Raw genomic sequence first — 25,956 nt, 5'->3', positions numbered from 1 at the left:
TTTGTCACGCCCATTATTTGCCAATTTAAAGTAATTGTTCCTACTTATAAATTACATAACCTCAACCCCCCCATGTCCACCACTTTTCAACCAATATTGACACTTTGAACCATTTCTTAACCCCTTTTTTCTGTCTGTTTTTGTCCACTCTATTTACCAACTTTTAACCAATTTCTATGGTTTCTAAAATCCCATTTCACCCACTTTTCCACCATTTTTGGTCACTTTTAACCCATTTTATTTCTGATTAATACAAGGATTTACATCTTTAAGATGACTATTACTCAAATAATAACAAGCCAGTGGAGTGTCACATGTGTTGACCTATATATTGTCACTTTAAACCTCTTTTCACCATATTTCATGCTCATTTTTTTGCCAATTTAACCACATTCACGATTTGTCACGCCCATTATTTGCCAGTTTAAACTAATTGTTTCTACTTTTTAAATTGAATTTCTAAAATTTCGTCACATGAGACAAAATCCAATGAGAACTCATGTGATCAATCAATGGGAATATATATATATATATATATTTTAAAAGCATAAACTCTTATCCTTTACATTACAGTCAACCATATTCAAAACAGATTGAATCAACTAAAATCTTAATATGTTAGTTGACTATAACTGAAATTGGCCTAAAACTAAGTTGCATTTTAGGCAAAAGACCAAAACTAAATCGTTAACACTACTTACAGTATTTATTATAAAACTACATAAACTTGTACGTAATTTATTGCAAATTATGTACAACATTTTAGTTTTGTTTTTCTTATGTGGACAGCAGTGGCTTTAAAGCACTTTCTTTGGAATAGTGAACTGCCATCTGTGTGCATGTACAGTATGAGATCCTACTCTCTTTTTTTTTTTTTTTTTTTTTTGGGTTGGATCTCGTTACTTGTCGTGCACGATGGCCCTTTGCACACTTTCACTTCTGCTGGGGGGAGAAATGTGCAATAGCAATGTGACTTATTCAGTTAAAACCTAAATAAATAAATGAATTAAAGCGGTTTTATGGACACCGGCGTGTGTTTGGTTGATAATAAATCGCTGAAAGTGAGGAACGAGGGTGACGAGGACGCGTGAAGGGGAGCAGAAGTGGGCTGTAGTAGCAGGGTAGCAGGGTGTGGTGTAACTGAACACCCTCCCATCATCATCATCACCCATCCCCAAAAGCCTGAGTGTGTGTGTGCTGTGCTTTCATGTCTCTTCTTCATACAACGTCTTTTCCTTGATCTGCAGACACACACTCTTAAATATTCATTAGTCATGAGGGCTTTTTTTTTTTTTTTTAGCCGTGACACAAATAGCGGGCAAATAATGGCTCCAAACACAGTGAATATTAATGCACATGTGGAATATATACATATAAATAGTCATTAGAGACCTGAGTGAAATGAAACTGGGCAGCTGATACTGGTCTGGTGCAAATAACACTCCCAGTAAGTACAGGGTAAGCACAGAATGGCTGGAAGGAAGTCCTCACGTTACTGTTATTAAGTTGCTTTTATGGGCACTTGTACGTGACCTAAACCAGTCATTTTACGTGTACTTAAGTATGTCTTAAAAGAAGTAAATTAAATTGGTATATTTCTACACCCAACCGTTACTGAGTAAATTATTATTTTTTTTTGTTTTCAAATGATCAACGAACATTGTGAAACTACAAAAAATAAATAAATAAATAAATGACCAGACAACCATTAAGTGCATCACACCATAGCCGACCAATCAGATTAAACGTATCAATAGCGTTGAATGGAGGTTATTTTCTCAGTTTTAGAGTTCATAAATGTAGCTATACTGTATATAAAGCATGAGAATTGTTTTTATTTTAAATTCAATTCATTAGTGTTATGTTATTTTATTTTTAAATGTACATTTTGACAAACCTTTTATTTTGAAAAACAAAATTTGTGCAAAACTGTGTCTTCCTTTTTAAGTTTTTATACATGAGATGTTTATTGTATGCAAGGGAACCGTGGAGAGATTTATTACCAAAAATGAACATGTGGGGGGAAAAAACCAGTAACTTTTACTATGAGTAATATTTAATGAGCTACTTTTTATTTGTAATTAAATATTCTATGTATTACTTAGTTGCAGAGGTGTAAATAGTACTGATATATTCTACTCAAGTAGAAGTACTGCTACTTGATTTAAATTGTATTCAAGTACAAGTAAAAAGTAGCTTAATTAAATAGTATTTAAAGTAAACGTTACTTGTTACTTTCACTCCCCATGTTTATTTTTTGGTAATAAATCTTCCCACGGTTCATTTTTCCACAAAGTCATGTGTATAAAATAAAAGGTTTGTCAAAATGTACAATTCATTTGATTAAAATAAAATAACACCAATAAGTTAAATTCAAAATAAAACACATTCTCAGGCTCTAAATCAGTGGTTCCCAACCCTTTTTTGGGTCGTGACCCCCATTTTTATATCAAGAATTTCTGGTGACCCCAAGGACAAATGTTGTTTTTTTGTTTTAGTTTGTTATACTGTAAACTAATACATATTTATACTACAAATACAGAGCTGCCAGTGGTAGTAACAAGTTGTGCCAGCTCAGATATTTTTATATTGCATTTTACTATTATTATCATTAGCATTATTGTTATTATTATATATTATTATTAACTACATTTATAATTAACAAAGTGAAAGTATAGATATACAGTGGTTTAAGATTGTGTCTTGTTTCAATTTGTAAAAGAATAACACATTTTTAATCAGTATTTTTTTCAATTTTTTATCAATTAATAGACGTTTCAGGCGACCACACATGGGGTCCCGACCCCAAGGTTGGAAAAACACTGCTCTAAGTCAAGCCCAAGTATAGTATAATACAAAAAATAATCACAAAAAATAATAATTTACTTTGTAACGGTTGGGGGTAGAAACATAACAAATGACTTTCTTTTAAAACATACTTAAGTACAAGTCAAATGAATGATTTAGAAATATACTCAAAAACCCTTAAAAGCAACACAGTTACAGTACTTAGTACTTTCATCACTGCTTTCTTTTGGGGTTTTTTAACCTTGGGTTCGGGACCCCATGTGGGGTCACCTGGAGTTTAAGTGGGGTCACCTGAAATTTCTAGTAATTGATAAAAAAATGTATGAATAAAAATCCATTTTTGTAACACAGTTTAACAGTTTAGTCTGAGCACATTGTCATTCCAGTAACTTCTACTTGAGCGTCAGTGCTCTTTACACCACTGTATCTCAGTTAGAAGCTTCAGCTGTGGTTGTTGACCCTGGGGTGAGGGTGGGAGGGGTGGGGGGGGTGTCACGGTGAGAGATACTCACAGCAAAGACAAGTATCATCCAACAACACAGGCGCGTAGCTACACAAAAACACACACTTCTTACATGTGAACACACACGCCTTCAGGTTCAACCCAGGACAGATTATGACAGTGTTGCCAGGTTCGAGTCCCGCCCCCCACCCCACCCTTTTTTTTCTTTACGCTCAGCTCTCCAAACGTGTCTCATTCATAAAACAGTTACATAAGCCAAGGGTTCTCAACCTTAGGGTCAGTAGACACTGTGAAGGGGGTCACCAGATGCCTCCAAGAAACTAAAATATATATATATATTTAAAACAATTTAAACCCATTTTTGCCTTTTTTTTTAATTTTTCTGCAACTCCACCAAACTTGCCATATTTTAACCTATTTTCATCACTTTTTCTTGCCATATTTTTGGTCATTTTAATGCATTTTTGCTACGTTACTCCCATTTCTGCCACTTTTCCATCAAATTTCAATGCATGTTCTGCAATGCAAGCCATGTTCAGCACTTATAAACCCTTTCCACCACCTTTCACACCTAATGTTGCAAACATTGACCCATTATTGTCACTTTTAACCTCTTTTCACCATATTTCAGGCTTATTCAACCACATTTGATTTGCCAGTTTAAACTAGCTGTTCCAATATGGACACTTTGAACCCTTTTTGAACATTTTGAGCACATTTCTACTTTTTTTTAAAAAAATTTTCTGCAACTACACTAAACTTGCCATAATTGAACCTATTTTCATCACTTTTTCTTGCCTTTTAATGCATTTTTGCTCCATTACTCCCATTTCTAACACTTTTCCATCAAATTTCAATGCATTTTCTACTCATTTTAGCCACTTTTTTCCACCTAATGTCACATATTGACCCATTATTGTCACTTTTAACCTCTATTAACCATATTTCATGCTTGTCTTTTTTTTTTTTGCCAATTTAACCACATTCATGGTTTGTCATGCCAATTATTTGCCAGTTTAAACTAATTGTTCCATTATAAACACTTTGAACCTTTTCCTGTCCGTTTTTTCCGCTATACAGTGGGGGTCCCCGGGTCTTTGGCACCTTTATTTTGGGGGTCGCGTTCTAAAAAGAAAAGGTTGAGGACCACTGACATAATCGATCCTACAGCAGTCAGTGCATGTTTAAGTTCAGGAAGTGATCCATAAACTAAAAGAAGTGGCTCCCACGCGCAGGTGTGCGTGCACGCGCAGACAAAAAAAAAAAGGGAGATATGATATACATCTATGTAATATAGGCTCGCGCGAAGCTTCTTCTCCACTTGTGCACAAGTTCTTGTGCGCGTGCACGTTATTCACACGCGGCAGTGAAGGCCCAGCTTTTTTTTTTTTTTTTTTAATAATGGACTGTGTTACATTCTTTATTGGGACAATGAATGCACGAGCTTTAGGGGGGCAACATCTGTCTGCTCAGTGCACACGCACGCACGCGCACGGTGTCCTCTCTCACCCTGCCATGCTTTCAGACGCACGCGCACGGGGGGAAAAACCCCCAGAGCAGGACTGAAATCAAACACTTTCCAAGGATTTTTTATGTATTTATTTATTTTTTAACTTTAAAATTTCAACATGGACGCGTAGTTAACTTTTTAGTTTTATGGTTGTTGTTGTTGTTTTTTTCCCCTAAAATCACGAGCTGCACCGTGACTGTTAGTTTACGTTGAGCAAGAAAAATATCGCAGAAAGAGAAAACATATCTGGCAACTTTAATATCGACTCTAAATAACAAACAACCCCTTTTTACGCAAAAATGTGGAGCAATTTTATATAAAATAAGCAATTTATTCACGTGAAATGTAATATTTATAAGGGACCCCCCCACACCCCCCACTCTCTCCTCCCAGGATGCACTTTTGATTTCCTCTAAAAACTGATCAAGCCATACTATTGTTATATGAAGCCTTCCTTCCTTCCTGACTGTAACCTAACCTCGTAAATGCCACATCGGATTGATATTAAACACACACACACACACACACACACATCTGTCTGATCTCCTGCTACAAACACACATCTGATCTCACACGATCAGCCACGTTCAAATCAAACGGATAAAATAAAGGGGTAGAATTATTATTATTATTACTAATATGATTAAATATCGATAATAATAATTCTTCATATCGATATTCAGTGTCATAATGTGCGTGTGGAGGCGCGGAGAGGCGACGAGGAAACGCATTTCCTCTGACCTGAAAGCCAAATGCGCACGTTGTTGTTCCGCGCGCGCGTGTGTGTGTGTGTGGCTTTCACACGCACGCACACGCGCGCACAGAGCCGGTAGCCCACTACTTTGACCATTGTTCTCAAGTGTCCCCCCAGCAGAGCCCCGGGGCTGAGGGTGAAGAAGGGACACCAATGACAGATGGAAACTTGCGTCACGTCAGCGCGTTTAACGCAAAAAAAAAAAAAAAAAAAAAAAAAAAAAAAAAAAAGCCACCACGGGAGGAGAGCGGTTTATCTGCATGAATATCTGATCCATTCTTCTTCACATCATAATGAAGTTGCTTGTATTCCTGCTCAGTGAAGCCCAACCATAACTATTACTACTACAGGAGGAGCAAAAAGTCAGCGCAAAATCATATGCGTTCCAGTCAAAAGTCAGCATGCAACAGCCTCATTTAACCCACACATGAAACCATGAAATAAATACTAATAAAAACACGGCGTGTCCACATTTCCTCTACTATACTTTCTACTTCATTTCTTACCTGCACTTCCGAAGCTCGTAATTCACAAATAAAAAGAAGAAGAAGTGGCGACAGCGTCTCTTTCTCTCTCTTTCTTTCCGTGCGTCTTCCCCCGACGAAGCGCATTCAGTTGATCTTATTCTAACGTCTTCCTTCACTTTGTTTCATTTCTCACTTCCATCTTCTTTTCATCTCATCAATAAACACACGCTGCAGCCTACCTTCATAGAGCAGCTCGGTTCAAGTGTGCCCTCCCATTTTTTAACTATACATCGAGTACTTTGAGGGTGAGGGAGGGAGGGAGGGAGGGGGGGGGGGGGTAACAGGCACGCCTTTTCACTTAAAGCTTCTATTGGGAGAACAGGGCACAGTGTATTGGTTGGATCAGAAAGCTGTCAACAGGATCGCGCCCCAATCGTTAGACAGCGCTGTGGTTCTAGTAGTAGTAGTAGTAGTAGTAGTAGTAGTAGTGATCGTCCCACTTTGGTGTGTGCGTGCGTGCGTGTGCGTGCGTGTGAAGTAATAAAATAAGTAGTCGAGGGAGAATTTATTTACAATCCATGGATGATGTGCATTAAAAAAAAAAAGAAATCTCATTCATAAAAAAATGAAAGTCATTTTCATTTTTTTTTATTATCTTTCCTGTTTTTGAATGAAAAGTGTGTGAGATTAGAATTTAAAAATAAATAAAAAAAATGACGCCCAGAGAGTCATCATCATCATCATCATCATCATCCCTGTGTGTGTGTGTGTGTGTGTCCATCACGCGTCTGAACTTTGCATTGGAGCCAGCCTCTGCCAGTTACAGTAAAAGCCCAGCTGCGCCGCGGCTTCCCATTGGTCGGCGGCGCGCGTCAATCATCGGCGCGCACCCAACAAACTAGATTGCTCCGCGGTGTCTTCTACTTTCTACGCATTTCTATTTTCCCCCTCATTTATTTATTTTTTAACGTCCCGAGCTGACCTCGACTTTGAGAGCAGGGGGGGTGGGGGGAGGGGGGGGGGGGTGTAGCCCGACCAATCACATTAAACACAGCCGGTCCTTCTTTTTTATTCCTCTTATTATTATTGCTGCTGTTTTAGTCATTTAACAACAAGCGCCTTCATGTGAACAATTGGGGCTGATGTAGTAAAAGAGACACCGACGGGTCATGTGGGGTGGGATGGGATCCCCCCCCCTTATTACCCCCACCCCTTCCCTGTCTAGACAGTGACAGGTGTGTGCGTGTGACCGTGGATCAGGAATAATGGAACACGTTGTGTTGGTGATACTTTGAATAATAATTATAATAAAATAAAATGTGTGTGTTTAGTGGGAGGTCAGCTGAGGTTACGCTTGATCGCCGCCCCGATGAACCGGCGGTAGTTGTTGTTGTTGTTGTTGTTGCGTAAAAAGGAAGAAGAAAAAGAACTCTCTCCGTGCGTAAAAGTGGAGACGGTTTTTACGCGCGGAGTCTCCAGCTGCACAGAGGAAACCAGCGGTTGTGTCGCCATCTCAAACACGTGGGGGGGGGGGTTGTGGCTTCCACACGGACATTGTTGGTGTGCACGAGCACGAGCACCCGGGGCACTCGCTCTGACCGTGCGCGCCACCTGCAGGACTGTGCGGGAGGATTTAATAACCGCGGGTTCAACGGAGGACAGGCTTCCGTCACAGCTTTGACCTACATTAACCAGGAACTCCTCCACTGCCTGTGATTCCACTCAAACACGGTCACTACAGGTACTTTTCCTTTCAGCTGTTCATACATATCATGACTTTTCTTTTTTTTTTTTTTAATTTTATTTCCGTGAAAGAAGCGCTCGGGAAAACAAGAGATTGGCGCGGTGCACGTGCACGGGCACGCCTCCCCGGCCCGCACCACGTGTAGAGAGGATTCATCATGGAGAACATTTTGTTTCTAAAGACACTGAGAGGTTTTACAGCTTTGACTTTTGTGGCGATTTGCTTTCAAATAATGTGAAATATTCTCAGTTTATTCATTGAAGGAAATAAAACAACCTTAAATTATATCTTCATCCTATACATACATTAATAAAAGCTTGTTATTGAAATATTCTGCCTGTAATCTTCAGTTAAAATGTTTTCTTTCTTTTTTAAAAAAAAAAGGCCTATTTATGACAATGATGTGATTAATAAATTAGAGTTTTGGCTGAAAAAATAGAAATATATGATATTTTCCTGTAATTTTTGTTGTTTTTTTGTGCCTTTTTGGAGTCATTTTGTGTGTTTCTGTTGTGATTTTGTCCATTTTTCTGTCATTTTGTGTTTTTTGAGTAATTTGTGTATTTTTGTTGCTTATTTGAAGTCATTTAGTGTGTTTCTGTTTAGTTTTCTTACATTTTTCTGTCTTTTTTATTTTTATTTATTTATTTATTTTAGTAATTTAAGAATTTACAGCAACCGTAATATAGAGATTCAGCCTACACACACATTGGTAATAATAAATTACAATTTTGGATGATATAATTGCAAAAAAACTAGAGCTTGTTATAAAAATATTATGGCTGTAATCTACAATTAAGTAACAAGTAATTTAGCATTTTTTTATTGTATTTTTGTATATTTTGTGCTGATTTAAACTCATTTAGTGTCTCTCTGTTGTGGTTTTGTATATTTTTCAGTCATTTGGTACATTTTCATTATCATTTTGTGTTTTTTGAGTCATTTTGTGTATTTTTGTTGCTCATTTAAAGTCATTTACTGTGTTTCTGTTGTGGTTTTGTATATATTTATATTCTAAGGAATTACAGCAAACTCAAATTACAGATTCAGTTTATACACACTTTAGTAAAAGCTTGCTATAAAAATATTCTGACCGTAATCGACAATTAAGTTACAATAAGTAATTTTTCATATTTTTATCATAGTTTTGTATGTTTTTCTCTCGTTTTGTGTGTGTTTGTTCTTTTTTTGTGCTCATTTGAACTTATTTAGTGTGTTTCTCTTGTGGTGTTATAAATTCTGCTGTCATTTTTTGCATTTTCATTATCATTTTGTGTATTTTTGTTGCTTATTTGAAGTCATTTAGTGTGTGTCTGTTGTGGTTTCGTGCATTTTTCTGTGTTATTTATTAAATTAAGAAATTACAGCAACCTCAAATTCTAGATTCAGCCTATACACACATTGGTAAAAGCTTGCTATAACATATTCTGGCTATAATCTTTTTTTAAAGGCCTATTTATGACAGGAAAAATAATTTGAATAATACATTTTGACTGAAAAATCTCACTATCCGTAATATATTTAACACAAGATAGAGTAATTTCAACAGAATAAAAACACATTTTGCTCCAAAACAGACAATTAAGATAGAAAATGACATTGAAAAGCAAATAAGATACAAAATTCCTCCAGAGAAAAATACACAGTATACACAATTAATAGCTAATGTTCTATTATGTATTTTACTTTATTAATTTAAAACGAGCAGTAACTAAGTAAAAAACCAAACAAACGTGCGTTTACGAAGCTTATTCAGTGAATCAAGTGTGCTATTTATCAATTTATTAATAATAGTTACTAAATATTTAAAGATAGGATAATAATACACAACACAATTGGCTCTAAATTGGTGTTTGTAACTCACAATTATATATATATTAATCATTGATCAGAAAAAAGAATTAGGGTTATGCACATAATCAATCATTCTCGTTGATAAAATCACCACATATTTTGCCAATTATGATCTTGCACACACCAGCTTATTCTTAGAAAGCATAAATGGTTATTAATTATAATATGTTAGTCATTTAAGGTTTTGTTTGGTTTGAATCATCTCACATGGTCACAAATTCCCACTATTAACATTATTTCTCTGTTGAAAATATAAATAAAACCACTTAGACGGATTAATAATGTTTAAATGTTAAATTAAACCTTGCACTGACGCACACGACCACTCACTAAGTACACACGGATTATTTTACTGACAGTTATTTTAATTTTAAGCTTCAGTGTGATGGATATTTATGTGTTTAAAACTGACTAAAATGTAATTTCCTATTGGTAAGTCATATTTACGTCCCCACTTTGCTTTAGAGTGTCACCAACAGAGGGCAGCACTGAGGCCTTGTTGGCTTATATTTATTTATATATTGATTTTCATTCATTTTTCTGCTTCTGTGCTGTAGCTTTAGTCTCATGTTGAAGTGCAGGATTTTATTTTGGAGCACGTTTTTAAAATAAATATTTACAGTGAAAAAACAACCTTTGCAGGCGTCTCTGAAAAGCAACATCTTTGTGTTTTTATCACACGTTCCATATTTTAATTCATTCCTTGAAATGAAAGACACAGGATGTTCACGTCTAGACAACGCGTTACTTTTTTGGTTTCAGACACATGATGATGATAGTTTTCATTCAGTTTGGGGAAAGAACAAAAAAATCACTGGTGTTCAAATTTAAACCTTGAATCTAACACACACACACACACACACACAGTGTATACACATGTAATTTCATTCTACGCCAATAAACGAAACTCATTTTGTTTTTGCTTCTGGTAGTTTTAGATTCATTTTTTGGGATTTTTATCTTATTGTGTGCATTTCTGGATTAATTTTGCATATTTTTGTCATAGTTTTGGATATTTTCCCTAGTTTTGTGCATTTCTGTGGTAGTTTTGTACATTTTTCTGTCATCTTGTGCATTTGTATTGTCATTTTGTGCATTTTCATTGTCATTTTGTGTTTTTTGAGTCATTTTGTGTGTATTTGTTGCTTATTTGAAGTCATGTAGTGTGTTTCTATTGTGATTTTGTACATTTTTCTGTCATTTTGTGCATTTGTATTGTCATTTTGTGTTTTTTTAAAGTCATTTTGTGTATATTTCATTGTAGTTTTGTATACGGTTCTCCTGTTGTGTGCATGTTTGTTTTATTTGTTGCTTATTTGAAGTCATTTATTGTGTTGTACGTGTGGTTTTGTACATTTTCATTGTCATTTTGTGTTTTTTGAGTCATTTTGTTGCTTATTTGAAGTCTTAATGTGTTTCTGTTGTGGTTTTGTATATTTTTCTGTCATTTTGTGCATTTTCATTGTCATTTTGTTTTTGTTGTAGAAAAATATACAAACCAACCTTTCACCTGATTCAACTATTCATTAAACTTAATGCAATCAATAAATAGGGAGAGTGGAGATGGGTTCATATCTGAACAATAGTGTGATTTATGGAGAACATTCCTGCACCTAATTAAATAACTGCTATGTATTCACTGAAGGTATCTGTTGTTTTCACACACACACACACACACACACACACACACACACTCTCATACATCACTAAGACAGACACACACTATCACCATGCTATGATCCAAAGCTTACATATAATAATAAATGTATTCACACCCATTCTCTATGAAAGCTATTATTTAAATCCATTACTCCACCATTATTCATTTCTGACATCCGTCGATCACTCAAACGCGGCCGTCCATCAATCACTCAGACAAATATTCCATCATTATTTTTCGACTAATACGACGCCATCGTAACATCTTCAATCATTTCAACAGAATCTCCCTTAAAAGCTAATTTAGTATCCATAGTTTGTTCATTCTGACCCACAGTCCAGCAAACATCTGGATTAAAAACAGGGAGGGGCCAGAGATGTTTTTTTAGTGGGTGCTTTTATTGTGAAAGGTTTATTTATTAGTTAGTTAATGCTGCAGGCTAACTCTGAAAAGCACGTTTTTCATTAATAATTAAGCCAAAAGCAAAGCAGAGAAACTATTCTTTGTGTACTTTTTTGTGTTTTTGTTGTCATTTTGTATATTTTCACTAATTTTGTATATTTTCACTAATTTTGTGTGCGCTTCGTGTCGTGTGCATTTTTAGTAATTTTCTATATTTTTTTAAATTGTAGTTTTGTATATTTTTCTCTTGTTTGTGGTTATTTGCGCCTTTTTTAAAAAATTCATTTAGTGTGTATTTATTCCAGTTTTGTGTGTTTATGGAGGGATTTTTTTTTATTTTGTCGTGATTTTCTGTATTTTGTGCGTTTTCGTTGTCATTATTTTTTGAGTCGTTTTGTGTTTTTTTTGTAGAAGAAAAAACTGTGTCCTAAAAATATGCCAACCAACAACAAAAGTGCACACAAAATTACATAGAAATACACAAACAATTACAAAAGTAAAAGAAAAATATACAAAACATATACAAAAATGCAAAAAAATGACTTCAAAAAAACATTCAAAATCCCATTAAAATACACAGAATCAGAAAAACACACAAAAGAATCAGAAAAACACACAAAAATAACAGATCAATATACCAAATGATAATGATAATAAACAAAATAACACAATTCAAAATACAAAATTACATAAAAACACCTAGAAAAGTAGCAGAAAAATATACAAAAATACACAAAATGACTCAAAAAAACATACAAAATGACATCAAAATACACAGAATGACTTCAATATACAGTAGATATATATATTTACGAAAACAGACAATCAATGCACAACACAGCAGCAGCATCTCCTCCTCCTATTGTCATATTAAACATTTCTTTTCACTCGACGCTCCACATCCAGCTGTAAAACTCCACTGTGGCGTGCAAGCGTGAATGAGCAAAGACACACCTCATTACTCAAGTTAGGTGTCACTTCATCAGCGTAATGAATCATAAGAAAAGTGTCACAAAGAGAGGAATGCAGTGTTTTATTATCTAGGCTGTAATCTGAGATAAACACACTTCCCTCTCACAGCCACAGGGCAGACGTACTAACGCACAACGTCACCTTGTTTGGATTCCCAGTAATTAAATACACAGCCCAGCAGAACATGTCATAAAAACCTTTCACATATGTCGTGTTGTTCTCTACTGCGCTAAACTTGATCTATTTCAAGCTATAAAGGAAACAAAGCACATAGAACTTTCTTTGTTGAGTCTTTTGTATCGTTTTATGTTTCTGAGCAGGAAAATAAGTGGCCATTAAGCAGTAAATAGCTAACAAGCTACCCCCAAAAAACATGCAGCTTTGTTTCTAATGCACAGGAAGTAAGTTTGCAATGCTCTTAAAGTACATTTCATCGTCATTTTGTGTTTTTCCAGTCATTTTGAGTATTTTGTTTGCTTATTTGAAGTTTTTTTTTGTGCATTTCTGTTGTGTTTTTGTTCATTTTTGAGTCCTTTTGTGAATTTTGGTGGTAGAAAAATACGTGTCAAAAAAATATACAAACCAAAAACGCTTATTTGAAAACATTTGGCGTGTTTCTGTTGTGGGTTTTGTACGTTTTTCTGTCTTTGTGTACATTTTCAATGTCATTTTGTGTTTTTTTTGAGTCATTTTGTGAATTCTTGAAAATTATGTGTCAGAAAAATACACAAAACAAAGCATGCTAAATTAAAATACACAGAACGACAGAATAACTGAGAAAAGGATCAGGAAAAACACAAAAATAAAAGCGCAATATACAAAACCATAACGGAATGAACAGAAGTTACTCCAAAAACACAAAATTATATAAGAATACACGAAACGTTCTATGTTTCAGATTTAAATATTTATCCAAAAAGTGTCACAAAGAGAGTAATTAAATACACAGCCCAGCAGAACATGTAATAAAAACCATTCACATGTGTCGTGTTGTTATCTACTGCTCTAAACTTGATCTATTTCAAGCTATAAAGGAAACAAAGCACATAGAACTTTCTTTGTTGAGTCTTTTGTATCGTTTTATGTTTTCGAGCAGGAAAATAAGTGGCCATTAAGCAGTAAATAGCTAACAAGCTACCCCCAAAAAACATGCAGCTTTGTTTCTAATGCACAGTGAGTACGTTTGCTATGCTGTGAGCTACCTGCGTCTCATCTCTGAAAGTGGCTGCAGGCACAATTTTGACAAGTACAGAAAATAAGATTTCCTCTTCTTCTTTGTCAGCGTCTCCTCTTCTTCTTCTTCTTTTTTAGTTATTTGGTCTTTGGTCCCAATTTGTCAGTTACTGGGCCTAAAATAGTCACTCTGTGGCCGAGCAGCGTGTCACTGACAGCGTTAGTGTTACATGGTGTTTTTTTGGGTTTTTTTTTTTGGAAATTCATGAGAAACGATCACAGATGAATGACTTCATATCCAAACGTGTTGTTTTCTTTCTCTATCCTCGTCTTTCGGAGTTTGTCTGTCTTCAGTGAAGTGCTGTCAGACACTTGGAACTATTAAAAAATGAGAAAAGAAAAGCAAACTGAAAGTGTTGGGATCCTGTTGAATAAACGAAGTGAAGCTGCAGACGTAAATCAATGGAGTTAAAGACAAAAAACTAAACCCGATAAAATCAAAACGTCTAAAATCACCTGCTTGTGCGAGCATAGACTTAATATCAGTGATATTAGCCACTGTTAAACTACTAGTTCTCATATTATTTTTTGGCTTACGAAGTGCATTTTACTAGTGAAGCAAAATGTGTTGCTAGCACTACAAGTTAGGATTATATGCTAATAAGGGGGCGGGGGCTACATCTCCAAAATAGGCATAGACCAAAAACAGGGTTTGTGCAGTCACAGAATGACTTTAAAACTAACCAAATGTATACCACAGAACCCGTAAACAAGCAGGAACAAATGTAGTACATACAGTGGAGTGAGTGAGCGTTTGTCAGGGTTATTATGGTTCTTTTGGTTTTTTTTATTTTGTTTTTCAGATTTTTTTAAAAAATATTTTAGTCAGTTTAACAAGTGATTGCATAATAACGGGGGTGACAAAGGAAGCGGTAAATGAACATACATCATTTAAGACCTAGTTTACAAAATATGGATATTCTTTATTGGTCCCACAAGGGGAAGTTTGACAACCATTCAAGTTATTTCATTCAAGATTTATTTTTAGTTAAATTGCATTGATTCTTTTGACAATAGAAGAGTATTTTCTATCGTGAACCCAGTATTGTGAGTTGAGTGAATCGTTACATCCCTAGTACAAACTTTATTATGCGCATGTCCCGTAAAATTAAACCAGGGAAATAGCACACGCTATTTTACTTTGCACCCGCAAATAAACCCCTTTATAACACTACAGAGTATGTACACCCCTTTGTACATCCACCCTTCAAACACATACTCATTTGGACATAATTGACGACTTTACTTAAGCTCCTCCCACTATATGAATACATACTTTCAATGCGCACCGTTCTAGTACTAATAAAGTTTTGGGTTTTAAGTAGTAAATAATTAAGTCTACCAGTAGACGTAATATATAACTGGTTAAAATGATTTATTGGTAGTACTAGTAAACTGGTAGACCTAAATATGTTACTAATGCAAACCCAAAGCCTTAGTATAGTAACACAAAATTGTCAACTAGTAGATCATTTTGCTTCACTAGAAAGGTTTACTCATGCACTAGTGAGTCAAAAACTTTACTAGTGAAACTGACATTTTGTTTACTAGTACTACTAGTGCAAAACTAGTAAAATCTCACTAGTAGTACTAGCTAATGCTAATAAAGTAGGAGGGATTAAAACCAAATTCAGCTCCCTGATTGGTTGGCCTTGCCAATGGCAAGCCTGAATTTGCTTTTACCTCCTCCTTATTAGCATATAATGCTAACTAGTAGTACTAGTGACATGTTTTGCTTCATTAGTGAAGTGTACTAGTTAGGGATGTAACGATTAATCGTAAGGCAGTTAAAAATCGATTGATAGGTATCACAATTCACATCGATACTGTGAAAATTGAATCGCAGTACTTTTTTTTTTTTTGCTATCCAGAAGTGTTGGCGGTGGGCGGAATCTGCTACTACTTTCTTTCTGGCCGCCTTCTACTCTTAAACATGTTCATAAATGATTCCTTACCCCTTTAGCACCAAAAGAATATCTGTAAGATTATGTTTTTCTATTAGCTCTGTCTGCTAGCGCATAGCATCTCTTCTTCACTGCTAGATATCTGCATACCAACCGACCACTGGGTTACCAGTTTTTAAGTCCAATTGTTAAGGCACAAAATACATTTTCAGTTGCACTTTTAAAAAGAACTATTATGCAGTTTTGCATTGTTTACTATAGAACCAGAATTTAAATTAATAGGCTTCTTCTTCATTTGTATTATTCCTTTATTTATTTCATTCAAGATTTATTTTTAGTTAAATTGCATTGTTTTGAATAGTTTATCAAGGAATTTTTTTCACAATGAAAAATAAACGGAAAACAGCATAGTTTTTATAGTTTTTTTTTTTTCCCCCAAAAAAATAAAGGAATGTTTTTCAGTCATCATTTGTCTACAGTCCCATTTTGTAAAATAAATCGTGAGAGAATCGTATCGTGAACCCAGTATTGTGAATCGAATCGTATCGGGAGTTGAGTGGATCGTTACATCCCTAGTACTAGTGCACTAGTAAACTAATAGTGAGAACTAGTAGAGCTAAACTATGGTTGAATCACATTTATGCTCAAACATTGTTCAAATTCATGCTCATTTTTAGCAGCTTTTTAATTAAGTAATGCATGGCTCAGATTTACATATTTGGATCAAACTGTACAGGTGTTTCATTGCAGACGACACAGACACATGTATTTACATAATCACACGTCCTATTGATGTCAAATCAAATATTTGTGGATTTGATATTTTGTGTCTTCTGTGTTTATTTTGATGGAGAGAAGGAAGAGTTCAGACGCAGGCCTTATAAATAGACTTAATAAAGCAGCGAGATGATGGATAAATGCTGACTTTCACCTTGCCGTCACGTTGAGAAGTCTCCCCCCCCTTCCTCCCCCGATTTAGGCACAAACTGTCTTAAATCGCCTAAAGGCAAAGTCCTCTACCTGTTCCTCACGCTTTATTTTGACGATCCAAAGGAAGAGTATGAAAGAAATGTTTACACTTTTTGTTATAATGCAAAGGAAAATTGTATTAAAGTTTATGATACGCATAATTTTCTGTTTAAAAAATCAAAGAAAAGAGACCAAATGTGAGCAGACAAACTTTAATCTAAATTTTTGGTGCTGAGGTTGCTGTTAACTAAATAAAGTTTGTCATTTTGTAGGTATACTACCCTATTTCATATAAAATGACAAAAACACAGAACAATAGCAACTCCCACCCTCGCAAAATGACTCCCAAAATACACAAAAAGACAATGAAAACATTCAAAAAAACGAAACAAAATACAAAACAACACAGAAATACTTTTAGATCACTTCATAAAAATACACAGAGGATGGTAAAAAAAAATAAAAATACACAAAACAGCAACAAAAGTAGCAGAAAAATATACAAATTGATATCGAAAATATACACAATGACTTCTAATATGACAACAAAAACAATCTGCACAACATAATGCACAAGAATTGCTCCCAAAACATAACAGAAATAATAGAACAAAATAAAAAAAAACAACACAAAAACACACAGAAATTACTCAAATCACTTCCAAAATGACAACAAAAACAACAGAACAATCTACACAACAATATACATGAATTTGACTCTCCAGAAACATACAAAATTACAGGAAAACACACAAAAAATAATAAAAAATACACAAAATGACAAAAAACAGAATTAACAGAACAATCTACACAAAAAAAATACTCAATTACAAAAAATACACAAAATGATTCCAAAATAAAGAAAAATAACAAGAAATTATACATAATGACGCCCAAAACACACACAATCTACACAGAAAAATACACAAAAATGACTCAAAACTGGCAAAATAACTCCAAAAACTAACAAAATGACAAGAAAAATAACAGAACAAAATACAAAACAACAAAGAAATTACTCCAAAAGCATAAAAAAATTACATACAAATACACAAAGGGACGACAAAACAATTTGCACAAATATTTAAAAAATGAAAACAAAAATACACAAAATCACTTCCAAAACAACAACAAAAATAACAGAACAATGTATACAACAAAATGCACAAAAATGACTTTCCAAAAACTTACAAATGACAGAAAAACAAACAAAAATAATAAGAAACACCAAATCTGCACAACACAATAACAAAAAACAAAAAAAAAACATGCTAAATTACAGAGAAAAACACAAAATAAAGAAAAATAACAGAAAATTATAAAAAATGACCCCTTAAACACACAAAAAACACTTAAATACTTAAACACTATACATTTTACAGAAAAAAGTGCACAAAATGACTACAACTAACATACAAAATGATGGAGAAATAAACAAAAAATAACATAAAAATATACTAAAAAAAATGGAAACACCCACAAAGCAGCAGAAATAAAGACAAAAGCCTTTGTTCTTTCCTGGATTAATGTTCATTAATTGGTCATTATTGTAAGTGATGACATGAATGTTGATAAAGTGACCTTCGGTTTCAGACAATGACGTTTTTGTGATAAAGTTGCCCATCTCGCCCTCATCACTGAATGACCTACAGGTGACAGACGTCCTAATGAGCCTGAGAGGGAACGTCAGAGCCATTCAGTGCCTGGACTTTGACATCCTCCCACTTTACATGTGATCAGCTCAGAAAGGACGACTGCTTTGTGTTCGCTATCAGCTCATGACTCATTGGAACGCACGACCCCTCACAGACTGTGTTTTATATGCAGAGGACGACTCGTAGGGTCCGCTTGTCATCCAGGAATTAGTCACTGGCTTATTGTATTTGTTGGTTTCTTTCTAAATGTTGAACATCTGCCAGTTCCCTTTTCAATTCCATTTTTCTGTTTTTACTTATAGAAGAAATTGGATTTCCCCCCCTCCCCATATGCTAATGCCAACTTCCTCCAAAGGACAACGTAAGAAAAGATATTCACATCCTGACTCCAAAGACCCACAAAAATACATTAAACCATGACAAAAATACACCAGGGCAATGAAAATACACAACATTACTCCAAAACTGACTATAAAACATTGAAAATGAAGGAACAATGTACAACAACAAGGTATTTATATACAAAATGACTACACAAATACAGAATTACTTCAGAAATACACAAAGCAGAAAAAAATACACAAAATGACAAGACCAGCACACAGAAACACAAAAAAATGATGACAAAAGCACATAAAATAACAGCAAAAATGACAACACAAACACAGAAAATGATGACAAAAAGACAGAAAATGATGACAAAAATGCCCTAGATGACTATAAAATTAACCAAAATAAAATGTACAATACAACCACCAAAACACACAAAATGAAAGACTGAAAAATACACAAATCTATGACAAAAATACACCAAAGGACAACAAAAAAAACACAAAATACTCCAAACATGACTATAAAACATTGAAAATGAAAGAAGAATATACAAAAATACACAAAACAACAGCAAAATAGACAAAATGACAACACCAACACACAAAATGGAAACCAAAAAACAGAAAAATACATGGAACAATAGTAAAAATACAACCAAAACATAGTAGATAACTATAAGATGTACCAAAATAAAATTAAAAATGTACAATTCAACCACCAAAACACACAAAATGTAAGATAAATATACAAAATGGCAACACAAAGGCAAAATAATGACAAACACAAACAATGGTAACAAAAATACACTGAATGTTAGTATAATGTACAAATCAACAACAAAAATATACAAAATGACAGCAAATACATAAACAATTACTGTAAAATACACAAAACAACAACGGAAACACAGAACATGAGAGATTAATATACAAAATTACAACACAAATCACACAGAAATATACAAACTGATGACAAAAACCCACAAAATAACAGCAAAAATACAAAAATTACAACACAAACACAGAAAATTATGACAAAAAGACACAAAATTACTCCAAAAATGCCCTAGATGACTCTAAAATATACCAAAATAAAATGTAAAATACAACCTCTTTGTTCTTTCCCGTACTCATGCTCAGATTGGTTTTTATTATTCTAAATGCTGACAGAAATGTTAAAAATGTGGCCCCTGGATCGAACATTCACATTTTTTCGTGGCCCCCGCTGTGATGAAAAGTTGCTCATCTCAGACACAAACCAATAGATCTGCACGTCATCCCTGGAGAGGAGGAAGCACAACACAAAGACAAATCTTCTTCACTATATAAAAAAGAATAAATAAATATATAAACGTGCTGTCCTCTTGTTTCAGTGCTTCAGATCAGCTTTACTGTGTCTCACTTTGAGACGGTGATGTTGTGTCGCCACCAATCCCATCCTAAATGTCACCGTGTGAGCTGCAAAAAGGCGTCTTTCACAGCGAACAGCTCATCAGGATTACTAACACAAAGGTATTACTCACAGAGCAGCAGCAAACAAACACTATCTCAACTGGGTTTTTCCACAAATCTGTCATTTTCATGGCTCGGCTTGTTTGAAAAGGGCACAATATTCCTGCTTGGATATCTGAAGATCAGACGAATATTCCCCTGAAGAAGAAAAACATGTATAAATGAATAATGAAACATATAATTACAGTGGTAGTGGATTTAATTAGGTCCTTTTTTAATTGTTGTTGATTGCAGTGAGTGAATTCCACCAGCAGATGGGGCTCAACTCCACATAATGACACATGACTATTCTAATAGTTCACAGCTCATAAGCAACATAATGATTTCCTAAATAATGTTTCAGTGAAAAAAAAATGCATATATTGATTTTATTTAATGTAAATCCTTAAATGTAATGATGCACACATAGAAATCTCACCATTAAGTTCTTTATTGCAATATTACACTATAGCTGGCATAAAAAAAGTAACATATTTCACATATTTATAATTTATTTCAACTAAATGTTGTGTTAAAACAAGTGGAATAGCATTTACTAATCAGTCATGGCATAATCTACCTACACTATGTCTATCCATACATTTTCACCGCATTATTACATAATCTAAAGCCCATTTTTCCTTTCAAACACACGTTTTTTTTCATGCTATCCTCCCACCTCCTCCCTAGCTCTGTTACACAGGATGATAAACCAAGAAGAAGAAGAAGAGTGTGGGCCACGTCATCACACGTTGCAAATTTTAGCCTCCTTTCAATTCTCCTGCTGATTTCACAAGCTTTTGAATCTGTGGGAGTTACTGATATGGTCAGGGGTGGTTAGCTACAGCATGTTAGCTTGATGCTAAACACATAAGAGTTCTGCTTTCGAGGCTGCTGCTGCTCATGCTAACATGTTGCACCTGTTGGGCTAGCATGGATGACTCATTCTCCAGCTAATATTCACGCTAACGATGAAGTAATGTCAGAATATTCCCTCCCATCTCCTTTCCTATCCACTTTTCCTTAACCCCCGGAAGTGTTTAAGTGGCAGCCATGACAAGGAGCGTTCCAATTCTCTAAAAGTTAAGCAAAGGAGGCTCAGTGCTTCCTTTTTTACCTCCTTTAGCCTAGGAAACACTGATGCATCCTTTACCAAAGGAGACGAGATAATGCTGACCCATAATTCTTTGCCGCTACAACATTTAAAGGGACCCGCTCATCAGAGTGTTCATGGAAACTCACGATGACAAAAAAAGAAGAAAAAAAAGGGTGTCGGAGACGTTTTTAGCCACATTATGTTTTATTCAACATATTTAATTCCCCTTGGAATGCTTTGTGCAGTTGTGTAGGCCTACATCTGGTATAAATGTAACAATTTCATACATCATCATATTTTGTTCGGAGTAATGTTGATGTCTGTGCATTCTAAATGTGACGTTCTGGTCTTTTCCTTTGATTCACATTCAAACCTTGTGATATTTCAGATGATATCAGTGTTTAGAGGCACAGGGCAAAGTGTTATAAATATGCTTTTCGTTGTCCACTTTTTTCACCACGCAGCCGTTCAGATTATTACGTCACCTTGTGGAAGTGTGTCTGATTGTCAAAACAACGTGATGGCCTTTTCCTAACTCCTTTAGGAAGTCTCCTAACAACCATGACGTCACAGGGTTAAGGAAAAGTGGATAGGAAACGAGATAGGAGGCAAATAGTCAATAGTTGCTTTTTTACGCTATAGAAAAGCAACAAACTATTGAAAGAAGTGTAAACCAGGGCTTTCAAATTCATTTTAGTTCAGGGGCCAAATATGGAGCCGTTTGACCTCAAATGGGCCACAGATTTTATGCGGGAAAATGAGTAATTTTAACATTATTTTGCCCTAGTTTGCACATATACGTATACATAAAATACAAAATATTAAAACAATAAATGACAGATATCAGTCCAAACATGGTCTTCACTTTAAATCTACTAGATTTGTGACCAATTTCTATATAATTAAAGAAAATAATATGTAATAATATGAGGAAAATGTATAGATTCTGTAAGAATTTTGAGGTTTAGCAATAAAAATGACTGCAATCATGTGATATATCCACTAATCCAAGCCACAATAGTGACAGATATCATTTTCACTTAACATTTCCTTTACTTTGTGACCAATTTTTATTCAATTTTGTGGAATAATTTGAGAAAAATCTCAGGATTTTGGGAAAAATTGAGAGTTCTTTCAACAATTTGATACTAAAAATGTCAGCTATTGCGTTATATAAGCATTGGGGAAGTGTGAGCGCTGCTTTCCTGCTGCCAGTACTTTTCCACTCTCTTTAGCCACGCCCTCTCTTAAGCCACACCCCCTCTAGTCACTCCTGCTTCTCGTGAGTAATCTACTCCGTATATAAACCTGTCTTGTAGCCCACACTCTCAGCTTGTCTCCTGGACTTTTTTCTTGGTTCTTGTCACGACTTCCTGTCCTGGACCAGGTAACTGGACTACAGGAACATTCCCTGTTTGACATGGTGCTAACGTTAGCAATGCTAGCAAAGTCAGAATAATAATGGCCGACTACACGTCTGTTAGCTCGGTGTGGGAGAAATTTGTTTGTGTCGATACAAAAACACACAAAATGAGAAATTAATATACAAAATGATGACAGAAACACACACAAAACGCACACAATAACTGCAAAAATACACAAAATGGCAACACGAACACACAAAATGAGGGCAAAAATACACAAAATTACTCCAAAAAGACACAAGATGACTATAAAATGTATTATGAAACAAAATAAAAATATGATGTAACCATAAAAACACAAAATGAAAGATTAATATACAAAATGACAGCACAGAATTGCAAAAATTAATGTAATGTACAAATCAATAAAAGACACACAAAATGAGAAATTAATATACAAAATAATAACACAAACGCACAAAATTACTCCAAAAACACACAACGATTAGAAAAGACAAATAGACAAGATGACTATAAAATATGCCAAAACAAAATATACAACACAACCACCAAAACACAAAATGTGAAAAATAAACAAAAGACCAAGAACTACACAAATTAACTGCAAAAACACAGAATGATGATAAAAACGCACAAAGTGGGAACAAAATACACAAAATTAATCCAGAAATACACAAGATGACTATAAAATATGCTGAAACAAAATAAAAATATACAATACAACCACCAAAACACACAAAATGAAAGATTAATATACAAAATGACAACACAACATACAAAATTACACAAAACGACAACAAAAACACAAATGAAATGGAAAATAATGTAAAAATCAACAACAGAAACGCACAAAATTAGATTAATATACAAAAACACACACAACGATGACAAAAACAAACAAAATAGCAACAAATACACAATGGCAACAAAAAACCCACAAAATGACAGAAAAATACGTGAAACAACAGCAAAAAAAAAAAAATCTACAAAAGGACAACCAAAATACACAAAATGACTCCAAAAATACACAAGACTATAAAATATACCAAAATAAATACACAATACAATGTAGAGATCAGGTTTATGGCTCTTGCTGCTCATGCTAACGTGTCACCTGTTGAGTTAGCATGGATGACTCATTCCCAAGCTAATATTTAAGCTAACGATGAAGTAACATCTGTCTTGCAGATTACGCTCTCCTTGACGCAGCTTGTGTGACTCTCCAGGATTCTCTGGGTTCTGTTTCCTGTCCTGACCTCATCTCATCTCGTCTCCTTGTCCTGGACCAGGTAACTGGAACATCTGTCTCTGAACAGGAACGCTAGTTCCTTGTTTGGCCTGTTGGAGGTTTCTCCCGCTCGCTTTGTTTAGGAACACGGTGCTAATGTTAGCAAATGCTAACAAAGTCAGAGTAATGATAATGGCTGATGTCACTGCAAATATACATCGCGCTACATGTCTGCTAGCTCGTTAGCTTGGTCTGGGAGAGATTGGCTGGCGTCGAACCACCCTCATGCTGTTTTTGGAGCGTCTTTATCTGAATTAAAAACGTTTCCATAATAAAATGTTTCACAAAGCGAAGTGCAAACCCTTTTTCCGCAATTATACCTCACAGGACGTGACGTACCTGGTCACATGACCACTTCTTTCTGAGAGAACATGGCGCGGTACATGTAAACAGAAGAGACCAACACATTGTACTATATATTCTAAAACAAATATCGCTTTCATTTTGCAAAAAACTGTAATAAAAACACAGCTTCTGACTAAATTACAATGAAATGTCATTTCATAGTTGTTTTGATAATGACCACGTCTGCACATCTGCTAGCTCGTTTTCTTGGTTGCTAGCTTGTATTTAGCTTGTATCAAACCACCTTTCATTACTCATGCTAAAAAACATAACATCCATCTGTGTGTTGCATGAGTCCTACCACACCCCTGTGATAGACACCACTGTCCAGTACTGGTGCCAAAAGCTGATTAAAACACGCATTGTGTGAGTGTGTTGCATGCTGGGACATGTAGTCGACGTGAGACTCGAGCATTGGGCGTGAATCACCGTGTGACGGGCCGTGCCCCGCTTAACCCGCAAAGAAGAGCTGCACATTTCCTCATAATGAGCCTCATGGTTTTTATCTGACTGTCAGATTCAAAGTTATTAAAAACCAATTTCACAATTATCTTCTCATAAACGCAGACTTGCAGGATCATTTTCCGCCGAAGTCGAGGAGGACTTTGTCAGTGTTTCTCACACTTGACCCCCTTTCTCTTACTTTTGAATCCAAGGACCCCCTTTTGTCCAACCACAAGATTTTGCTCAAAATTTTGTGAAAAACTAAAATTATAGATCATAATGATGGAATGAATGAGCGATAACACACATTTTAAATAATCTCATTTAGTAAATAAGTGACTAAAATAGTTTCTAGTGCCTTCAATAGATTTATTTCTAAAGTTTTTATCATTTTTATGGTAATTTTCCTCCTGGTGTGAGACCGAGACTGACCTTTGTATTTCAAAATCATTTATATCATAATTTTGGTGTCATTTTGTTGTTGTTTTTCAATGTATCTTTCTCTTATTTTGTGTATTTTGTTATATTTTGTTTTTATTATTCAGTATATATTTTTTATTTTGTTATATTTAGGTCTTTTTATTATTCAGAATATTTTTTCTCTTATTTTGTGTGTTTTTGTTGTCGTTTTTTTTGTGTTGTTGGTGTTATTTAAATTATTCTGTTTGTGTTTTTGGTGTTTGGTTGTTTTCTTATGTCTTTTTGTATGTTTCTCTGTTATTTTTGTGTATTTAGTAGTGATCTTGTATAGTTTTTTTTTTTTTTTTTTTATCATTTACAGTCATTTTTCTACTGATGTGGAACCAAGACTGTATTTTTGTCATTTTGTTGTTTCTTTTTGTTTTATTATCCAGTATATTTTTATCCTATTGTGTGTTTTTGTGTCATTGGTATTATTTAAATTATTCTCTCTGTGTGTTTTTAGTGTCGTTTGGTTGTTTCTTGTGACGTTACAGTATATGTTTCTGTTATTTTTGTGTGTTTTGTGGTGATCTTGTGTGTTTTTCTCTCGTTTAGTGTGTCTTTGTTGTATATTTGTGAGTTGCTGCTAATGTTTAGTATGATTAATATTTTTAAACCCCATATTTTGAATGCTTTAATTAGTTAATTTTCCCCTCGCTCTCTCTCCCAAGTACATCCTGTAGTGCCTTTGCATACCCCGAGGGGTACACGTACCCCC

General features: G+C 34.8%; 1 protein-coding gene and 1 long non-coding RNA gene across 2 annotated transcripts in view; one reads left to right on the top strand and one right to left on the bottom strand.

Annotated features, from left to right (window-relative positions):
- zbtb20 (zinc finger and BTB domain containing 20) overlaps positions 1 to 6,292 on the bottom strand; it is a 52,729-nt gene extending 46,437 nt beyond the window's left edge. The window contains 1 exon segment of the mRNA XM_028467411.1: positions 6,042 to 6,292. The gene's annotated coding sequence lies outside the window, so the exon portion shown is untranslated.
- Positions 6,293 to 7,614: 1,322 nt separating this feature from the next.
- LOC114475218 (uncharacterized) lies at positions 7,615 to 23,972 on the top strand. Its single transcript, XR_003675446.1, has 3 exons — positions 7,615 to 7,743; positions 20,101 to 20,239; positions 23,888 to 23,972. It is a non-coding gene; the product is annotated as an uncharacterized LOC114475218 (long non-coding RNA).
- The last annotated feature ends 1,984 nt before the right edge of the window (positions 23,973 to 25,956 follow it).

This window comes from Gouania willdenowi, chromosome 14 (assembly GCF_900634775.1).
Source record: "Gouania willdenowi chromosome 14, fGouWil2.1, whole genome shotgun sequence".
NCBI lineage: Eukaryota > Metazoa > Chordata > Actinopteri > Blenniiformes > Gobiesocidae > Gouania > Gouania willdenowi.
The sequence above is the reverse complement of the archived record's forward strand: the minus strand, read 5'-3'. Positions and strand labels throughout refer to the sequence as shown.